A 10446-nucleotide genomic window follows, 5' to 3' on the forward strand; every position below is an offset into this window, starting at 1 on the left:
TATTGGAGTTGGCAGGTAATGTAGATCACAATATGAAAATTTTAAATTTCCGCTTGCTTTTTTTTTTTTTTTTTTTACAAAGTTTATTTGATTTGCGTGTTCTAAGCGATACTTCGATGCCAAAACTTTCTTTGATATGTTTCGTATAAAATTTCGCTCTTTACATTTCTGAACTCGAGGGAAACCGTGACCGAAAGTCCTTCACCGCATCTCGGAACCCGGTGAGCGAAAATCCGCGCTGTGAAACCCGGGGATGCTGGGCTCGATCCCCACCTCTGCCCGTTTCTATCCGGATAAGCGTCGTGCCGGCGTGCGGTCGTGTATCACTACTCCGTGATGCACGTTAAAACCACAGGTTAGCTGTCGTACTACATTGGTCATATTTCTTATCCACAGCGTAAACTAGTGTCACCGTACCTCAAGGGCAGACCGATCTTACAGTGTCTAAACACGGACGTCAAATGCGATCGTTATTTTGAAATGCGATAGCATCTAAAAAGCAGTTAATCCCCCCCCCCCCCCCACTGCCCCTCTTCCCGTCCAAGACATTTTTCCGTTCGTATTTATCGGAGTGATTGACATCAAGTGACCTCCCATTACGTGACGTATATACCAATTTAGCCTCCACTCTATATCTCCAGTGAAACCTCGCGTCACGTGAGTTACGCACCGCTTCAGTGTTTTCTGCTTAACTTAGCGGGAAAATTGATGTCACGTGTCCTGATGCCATGGGACGTATGTACCAATTCAGTTTCTCAGCTACATTTTAGGAAACAATGGTCGTCACGTGACCCGTACAGCAATTTAGTTTCGCCGATAAATTTGGTGAAGAAATTGATTTCAAGTGATCTACGCACCAAGTCAGTTTCCCCGTTATGTTTAGCCGTAAAATGGACGTCCCGTACCGTCACTTGATCTACAAACCATTCCATTTAGCGCTCTCAGGGCGGCGCCGTATTGTTAGACCGCAGCGCCCTCTCCACACATCTGGGAAGCTCAGGAGGTTCGGCGGGGTAAGACGAGAGAGAGGGCACGCGCCCGACTGTGCTATATTCTGTTTCACCTTATGATGTACCGCAGGAAAGGCTACAAGAGCGAGCTCCTTGCTCTAGGGAACATCTCGGCGGCACAAGCTCTCGTGCGTTAAGAGCAGCTCCCAACGCTAGGAGCTCGCGCTTCTAGCCTTCTCTGCGGTACATCAGAAGGTGGAACGTAGTATAGCAGACAAGAAACCGGGAGGTCGCGTTCTCTATCTTTGGGCTGTACCGGCAGGCTGTACTGAACATCAAACTCTCACTTGTGGCTGCCATTATGAAGTGGTTCGCGTTCTTAGAATATTTACGGCTAGTCAAAAATGACCCTTTAGCGCTCAGTTGTTTTATTTCAGTAAACCATCAACCAGCGTACCTTTGATCCGTTACTTCAATAGCACTGGAGTCAGCCGGTACCTGAACCACTGGGTCATTGCGCCAGGAGAGCACGTTTTTATTTATTATTCTAACTTCCACTCATTTTCGCTAAACGCCTAGAATTATCGTAGAATAAAATAGCCACAGCAACCGAACTTACTTCTCGCCGGAGTGACCGGCCACTCTGACACAGTTATCTTAAATTATTTTTCTTTGTTCGCACGCAGGTAACGTTGCAATTAGACTCGGTTACTCTTTTTATCTAGCATAACATTGAAAATTACCTTGCGTATCGAAATCCGCGTATATGTGTTTGAAATTTAAAAAATGACGCAATTTTCAACCGAGTTTGAACGCCAGCCGGATGTTAGGTACAGCCCACTCGACGGAACAGACGACGCGCAGTGTGAGAGGGGGAGGGCATTTTTTCTCTCTCCGCTCTTAGTAGTGGAACGCTTTATACACACATTTGGTACCCGCTGAATATGGCGGTAAATCTAATATCACGCGACCTACGCATCGTCAGTCTTCCCGGTAAATATATAGGAGATAAATTTAGAAATAGATAGTTCCCTCTTCACTTCCACGAGCGACTATTTGGTGTCTTTTAAACAAATATAAACGATCGCTCTTTAAGTCCACCATTTTCTGCATTACAAGCACTTTAAAAAAACCAATATCTGCCAACATAGATAGGTAGATAGATAGATAGGTAACCGAAAAAATTACGGGTTCGGTTACGGTTCAGGTTCAGGTAAATTTATTTTGTTCCGGTTCAGTTCCGGTTCGATTAATTCGATCCGCGAACCGGTTCGCGAACCGGTTCGGGGCGCCGAACCGGTTCGGAAATTATAAATGAGAAATTGCAACATCATAATAAATTGCAAATAAAACATCTGAAATCAGCACATACGAAACGGGATACATCGTACTGTAAGGCTCAGGGATTTCTACCAGGAATGGTTTCTTTATGTGCACTCAAAGGTTACCTCACCGACGTTTACGCATTCGGACTTCATCTAATTGGGTCCGACGCAGTAGCTGTAAAATCCGCAACCTCCTTACAAACCCACTTACAAGTAGAACTCGCTAACTATCCCGCCACCTCGGCGTGTAAGCAATTGAAGGAACAGTGGGGAGAAAATACAGCTTTCTTTATTTGAACTAGCCTTCGGTAACTCAAATTAGACCCTTAAAGAAGTTTTCATTAAACAAGATACGGAATATGAAAAACACTTCACCGAACGCAACGCCAGAAGGACGTAATAGGATAAATATTAAAATAGAAGAGTTCGCTGTCTCACAAATCAGTGCCTATACGAAACCGGATGCATTATTATCAAACTCCACAGCCTTTTCTTTTCTCATTCCGATGGAAGCAAGCTTCAAGAACTCGCGCGTTCTAGAAACGTGTTATGAAATGAGCACACAGCAGCATTTAGGATTTACGAGATTGTAGAAAAATAAAATCCCGTGACGCGATTTTTTTTTTTTTGCACAGCCATTCATTTATTTTTTTTTTTTCCGTGCAAGCCGCGACCAGCGCAATACTGGTTCCTATGTCAAGATTCATGGATGCAGCGTTTGTCAAGATTCATGGGTGCAGCGTTTATATTCCTAAGACTTGGTGGAGAAGAAAAATATGTAAGCGAGGTGTGTGTCAGTTGACGGCACTTAAAAAATAAATGGCATTGATGGCACATTCATTGTCAACAGCGCGTGGCCGAACCGTTTTGACATGAGCCGGTAACCGTCATTTTTTTCCGGTTCAGTTCCGGTTCGGGTTCATTGCGATAACAATATAACGGTTCGGGTTCGGGTTCAGTTCCGTAAAAAATACCGGTTCGGTTCCGGTTTTCGGTTCGGTTCGGTTCCGGTTCGACCCCCTGATTGATAGATAGATAGATAGACAGACAGACGGATAGACGGATAGACGGATAGACGGATAGACGGAGAGACGGAGAGACGGATAGACGGAGAGACGGAGAGACGGAGAGACGGAGAGACGGAGAGACGGAGAGACAGACAGATAGACGGACAGACGGACCGACGGATAGACGGATAGACGGATAGACGGATAGACGGATAGACGGAGAGACGGATAGACGGAGAGACGGAGAGACAGACGGATAGACGGATAGACGGAGAGACGGAGAGACAGACGGATAGACGGATAGACGGATAGACGGATAGACGGATAGACGGAGAGACGGATAGACGGAGAGACGGAGAGACGGATAGACGGAGAGACGGAGAGACGGAGAGACGGAGAGACAGACGGATAGACGGATAGACGGATAGACGGATAGACGGAGAGACGGAGAGACGGAGAGACGGAGAGACGGATAGACGGAGAGACGGAGAGACGGAGAGACGGAGAGACGGATAGACGGAGAGACGGAGAGACGGAGAGACGGAGAGACGGAGAGACAGACGGATAGACGGACAGACGGACAGACGGATAGACGGATAGACGGATAGACGGAGAGACGGACAGACGGAGAGACGGAGAGACAGACGGATAGACGGATAGACGGATAGACGGATAGACGGAGAGACGGATAGACGGATAGACGGAGAGACGGAGAGACGGAGAGACGGAGAGACGGAGAGACGGATAGACGGATAGACGGAGAGACGGATAGACGGAGAGACGGAGAGACGGAGAGACGGATAGACGGATAGACGGAGAGACGGATAGACGGAGAGACGGTGAGACGGAGAGACAGACGGATAGACGGACAGACGGACAGACGGAGAGACGGAGAGACGGATAGACGGATAGACGGATAGACGGATAGACGGAGAGACGGATAGACGGATAGACGGAGAGACGGAGAGACGGAGAGACGGAGAGACGCAGAGACGGATAGACGGATAGACGGAGAGACGGAGAGACGGAGAGACGGAGAGACGGAGAGACGGAGAGACAGACGGACAGACGGACAGACGGACAGACGGACAGACGGACAGACGGAGAGACGGAGAGACGGATAGACGGATAGACGGATAGACGGATAGACGGATAGACGGATAGACGGATAGACGGATAGACGGAGAGACGGAGAGACGGAGAGACGGATAGACGGAGAGACGGAGAGACGGAGAGACGGAGAGACGGAGAGACGGATAGACGGATAGACGGATAGACGGATAGACGGATAGACGGAGAGACGGAGAGACGGAGAGACAGACGGACAGACGGACAGACGGACAGACGGATAGACGGAGAGACGGATAGACGGATAGACGGATAGACGGATAGACGGAGAGACGGAGAGACGGAGAGACGGATAGACGGATAGACGGATAGACGGAGAGACGGAGAGACGGAAAGACGGAGAGACGGAGAGACGGAGAGACAGACAGACAGACGGATAGACGGACAGACGGACAGACGGACAGACGGATAGACGGATAGACGGAGAGACGGAGAGACGGAGAGACGGAGAGACGGAGAGACGCAGAGACGGAGAGACGGAGAGACAGACAGACGGATAGACGGATAGACGGACAGACGGACAGACGGATAGACGGATAGACGGATAGACGGAGAGACGGAGAGACGGAGAGACGGATAGACGGATAGACGGATAGACGGAGAGACGGAGAGAGAGACAGACGGATAGACGGACAGACGGATAGACGGACAGACTGACAGACGGATAGACGGATAGACGGAGAGACGGAGAGACGGATAGACGAATAGACGGATAGACGGAGAGACGGAGAGACGGAGAGACGGAGAGACGGATAGACGGATAGACGGATAGACGGAGAGACGGAGAGACGGAGAGACAGACAGACGGATAGACGGACAGACGGATAGACGGATAGACGGATAGACGGAGAGACGGAGAGACGGATAGACGGAGGGACGGAGAGACGGAGAGACGGAGAGACGGAGAGACGGATAGACGGAGAGACGGAGAGATGGAGAGACGGAGAGACGGAGAGACAGACGGACAGACGGACAGACGGACAGACGGATAGACGGATAGACGGATAGACGGATAGACGGATAGACGGAGAGACGGATAGACGGATAGACGGAGAGACGGATAGACGGAGAGACGGAGAGACGGAGAGACGGAGAGACGGAGAGACGGAGAGACAGACAGACAGACGGATAGACCGATAGACGGATAGACGGATAGACGGATAGACGGATAGACGGAGAGACGGAGAGACGGAGAGACGGATAGACGGAGAGACGGAGAGACGGAGAGACGGAGAGACGGAGAGACAGACAGACAGACGGATAGACGGATAGACGGAGAGACGGAGAGACGGAGAGACGGATAGACGGATAGACGGAGAGACGGAGAGACGGAGAGACGGAGAGACGGAGAGACGGATAGACGGAGAGACGGAGAGACGGAGAGACGGAGAGACGGAGAGACAGACAGACAGACGGATAGACGGACAGACGGATAGACGGATAGACGGATAGACGGAGAGACGGAGAGACGGAGAGACGGATAGACGGATAGACGGATAGACGGAGAGACGGAGAGACGGATAGACGGATAGACGGATAGACGGATAGACGGAGAGACGGAGAGACGGATAGACGGAGAGACGGAGAGACGGAGAGACGGAGAGACAGACGGATAGTCGGACAGACGGACAGACGGATAGACGGATAGACGGAGAGACGGAGAGACGGAGAGACGGAGAGACGGAGAGACGGAGAGACGGAGAGACGGAGAGACGGATAGACGGAGAGACGGAGAGACGGAGAGACGGAGAGACAGACAGACAGACGGATAGACGGACAGACGGATAGACGGATAGACGGATAGACGGAGAGACGGAGAGACGGAGAGACGGAGAGACGGATAGACGGATAGACGGATAGACGGAGAGACGGAGAGACGGAGAGACAGACAGACGGATAGACGGACAGACGGATAGACGGATAGACGGATAGACGGATAGACGGAGAGACGGAGAGACGGATAGACGGATAGACGGAGGGACGGAGAGACGGAGAGACGGAGAGACGGAGAGACGGATAGACGGAGAGACGGAGAGACGGAGAGATGGAGAGACGGAGAGACGGAGAGACAGACGGACAGACGGACAGACGGACAGACGGATAGACGGATAGACGGATAGACGGATAGACGGATAGACGGATAGACGGAGAGACGGATAGACGGATAGACGGATAGACGGATAGACGGAGAGACGGATAGACGGAGAGACGGAGAGACGGAGAGACGGAGAGACGGAGAGACGGAGAGACAGACAGACAGACGGATAGACCGATAGACCGATAGACGGATAGACGGATAGACGGATAGACGGATAGACGGAGAGACGGAGAGACGGATAGACGGAGAGACGGAGAGACGGAGAGACGGAGAGACGGAGAGACAGACAGACAGACGGATAGACGGATAGACGGAGAGACGGAGAGACGGAGAGACGGATAGACGGAGAGACGGAGAGACGGAGAGACGGCGAGACGGATAGACGGAGAGACGGAGAGACGGAGAGACGGAGAGACAGACAGACAGACGGATAGACGGACAGACGGATAGACGGATAGACGGATGGACGGATAGACGGAGAGACGGAGAGACGGACAGACGGACAGACGGATAGACGGATAGACGGAGAGACGGAGAGACGGATAGACGGATAGACGGATAGACGGATAGACGGAGAGACGGAGAGACGGAGAGACGGAGAGACGGAGAGACAGACGGATAGTCGGACAGACGGACAGACGGATAGACGGATAGACGGAGAGACGGAGAGACGGAGAGACGGAGAGACGGAGAGACGGAGAGACGGAGAGACGGAGAGACGGAGAGACAGACAGACAGACGGATAGACGGATAGACGGATAGACGGAGAGACGGAGAGACGGAGAGACGGAGAGACGGAAAGACAGACAGACGGATAGACGGACAGACGGATAGACGGATAGACGGATAGACGGATAGACGGATAGACAAAGAGACGGAGAGACGGATAGACGGATAGACGGATAGACGGATAGACGGATAGACGGATAGACGGAGAAACGGAGAGACGGAGAGACGGAGAGACAGACAGACGGATAGACGGACAGACGGATAGACGGATAGACGGATAGACGGAGAGACGGAGAGACGGATAGACGGATAGACGGATAGACGGATAGACGGAGAGACGGAGAGAGAGACAGACGGATAGACGGACAGACGGATAGACGGACAGACTGACAGACTGACAGACGGATAGACGGATAGACGGAGAGACGGAGAGACGGATAGACGAATAGACGGATAGACGGATAGACGGAGAGACGGATAGACGGAGAGACGGATAGACGGATAGACGGATAGACGGAGAGACGGAGAGACGGAGAGACAGACAGACGGATAGACGGACAGACGGATAGACGGATAGACGGATAGACGGATAGACGGAGAGACGGATAGACGGATAGACGGAGGGACGGAGAGACGGAGAGACGGAGAGACGGAGAGACGGATAGACGGAGAGACGGAGAGACGGAGAGATGGAGAGACGGAGAGACGGAGAGACAGACGGACAGACGGACAGACGGACAGACGGATAGACGGATAGACGGATAGACGGATAGACGGATAGACGGATAGACGGAGAGACGGATAGACGGATAGACGGATAGACGGATAGACGGAGAGACGGATAGACGGAGAGACGGAGAGACGGAGAGACGGAGAGACGGAGAGACAGACAGACAGACGGATAGACCGATAGACCGATAGACGGATAGACGGATAGACGGATAGACGGATAGACGGAGAGACGGAGAGACGGATAGACGGAGAGACGGAGAGACGGAGAGACGGAGAGACAGACAGACAGACGGATAGACGGATAGACGGAGAGACGGAGAGACGGAGAGACGGATAGACGGAGAGACGGAGAGACGGAGAGACGGCGAGACGGATAGACGGAGAGACGGAGAGACGGAGAGACGGAGAGACGGAGAGACAGACAGACAGACGGATAGACGGACAGACGGATAGACGGATAGACGGATAGACGGATAGACGGAGAGACGGAGAGACGGACAGACGGACAGACGGATAGACGGATAGACGGAGAGACGGAGAGACGGATAGACGGATAGACGGATAGACGGATAGACGGATAGACGGAGAGACGGAGAGACGGATAGACGGAGAGACGGAGAGACGGAGAGACGGAGAGACAGACGGATAGTCGGACAGACGGACAGACGGATAGACGGATAGACGGAGAGACGGAGAGACGGAGAGACGGAGAGACGGAGAGACGGAGAGACGGATAGACGGAGAGACCGAGAGACCGAGAGACGGAGAGACGGAGAGACGGAGAGACGGAGAGACAGACAGACAGACGGATAGACGGATAGACGGATAGACGGAGAGACGGAGAGACGGAGAGACGGAGAGAGGGAGAGACGGATAGACGGATAGACGGATAGACGGAGAGACGGAGAGACGGAGAGACGGAGAGACGGATAGACGGATAGACGGAGAGACGGAGAGACGGAGAGACAGACAGACAGACGGATAGACGGACAGACGGATAGACGGATAGACGGATAGACGGAGAGACGGAGAGACGGAAAGACAGACAGACGGATAGACGGACAGACGGATAGACGGATAGACGGATAGACGGATAGACGGATAGACGGAGAGACAGATAGACGGATAGACGGATAGACGGATAGACGGATAGACGGATAGACGGAGAAACGGAGAGACGGAGAGACGGAGAGACAGACAGACGGATAGACGGACAGACGGATTGACGGATAGACGGATAGACGGAGAGACGGAGAGACGGAGAGACGGAGAGACGGAGAGACGGAGAGACGGATAGACGGATAGACGGATAGACGGAGAGACGGAGAGACGGATAGACGGATAGACGGAGAGACGGAGAGACAGACAGACGGATAGACGGACAGACGGACAGACGGATAGACGGATAGACGGATAGACGGATAGACGGACAGACGGAGAGACGGAGAGACGGAGAGTCGGAGAGACGGAGAGACGGAGAGACGGAGAAACGGAGAGACAGACAGACGGATAGGCGGACAGACGGATAGACGGATAGACGGATAGACGGATAGACGGAGAGACGGAGAGACGGATAGACGGATAGACGGATAGACGGAGAGACGGAGAGACGGAGAGACGGATAGACGGATAGACGGATAGACGGATAGACGGATAGACGGAGAGACGGAGAGTCGGAGAGACGGAGAGACGGAGAGACGGAGAGACAGACAGACGGATAGACGGACAGACGGACAGACGGATAGACGGATAGACGGATAGACGGATAGACGGAGGGACGGATAGACGGATAGACGGATAGACGGATAGACGGATAGACGGATAGACGGAGAGACGGAGAGACGGAGAGACGGAGAGACAGAGAGACAGAGAGACAGAGAGACAGAGAGACAGAGAGACAGAGAGACAGAGAGACAGAGAGACAGAGAGACAGAGAGACAGAGAGACAGAGAGACAGAGAGACGGACAGACGGACAGACGGACAGACGGACAGACGGACAGACGGACAGACGGACAGACGGAAAGACGGACAGACGGAGAGACGGAGAGACGGAGAGACGGAGAGACGGAGAGACGGAGAGACGGAGAGACGGAGAGACAGACAGACGGATAGACGGATAGACGGATAGACGGATAGACGGATAGACGGAGAGACGGAGAGACGGAGAGACAGACAGACGGATAGACGGACAGACGGATAGACGGATAGACGGAGAGACGGAGAGACGGATAGACGGATAGACGGAGAGACGGAGAGACGGAGAGACGGAGAGACGGAGAGACGGAGAGACGGAGAGACAGACAGACGGATAGGCGGACAGACGGATAGACGGATAGACGGATAGACGGATAGACGGAGAGACGGAGAGACGGATAGACGGATAGACGGATAGACGGAGAGACGGAGAGACGGAGAGACGGATAGACGAATAGACGGATAGACGGATAGACGGATAGACGGAGAGACGGAGAGTCGG

This window comes from Ixodes scapularis, unplaced genomic scaffold, assembly GCF_016920785.2.
Source record: "Ixodes scapularis isolate PalLabHiFi unplaced genomic scaffold, ASM1692078v2 PGA_scaffold12__126_contigs__length_90152505, whole genome shotgun sequence".
Classification (NCBI taxonomy): domain Eukaryota; kingdom Metazoa; phylum Arthropoda; class Arachnida; order Ixodida; family Ixodidae; genus Ixodes; species Ixodes scapularis.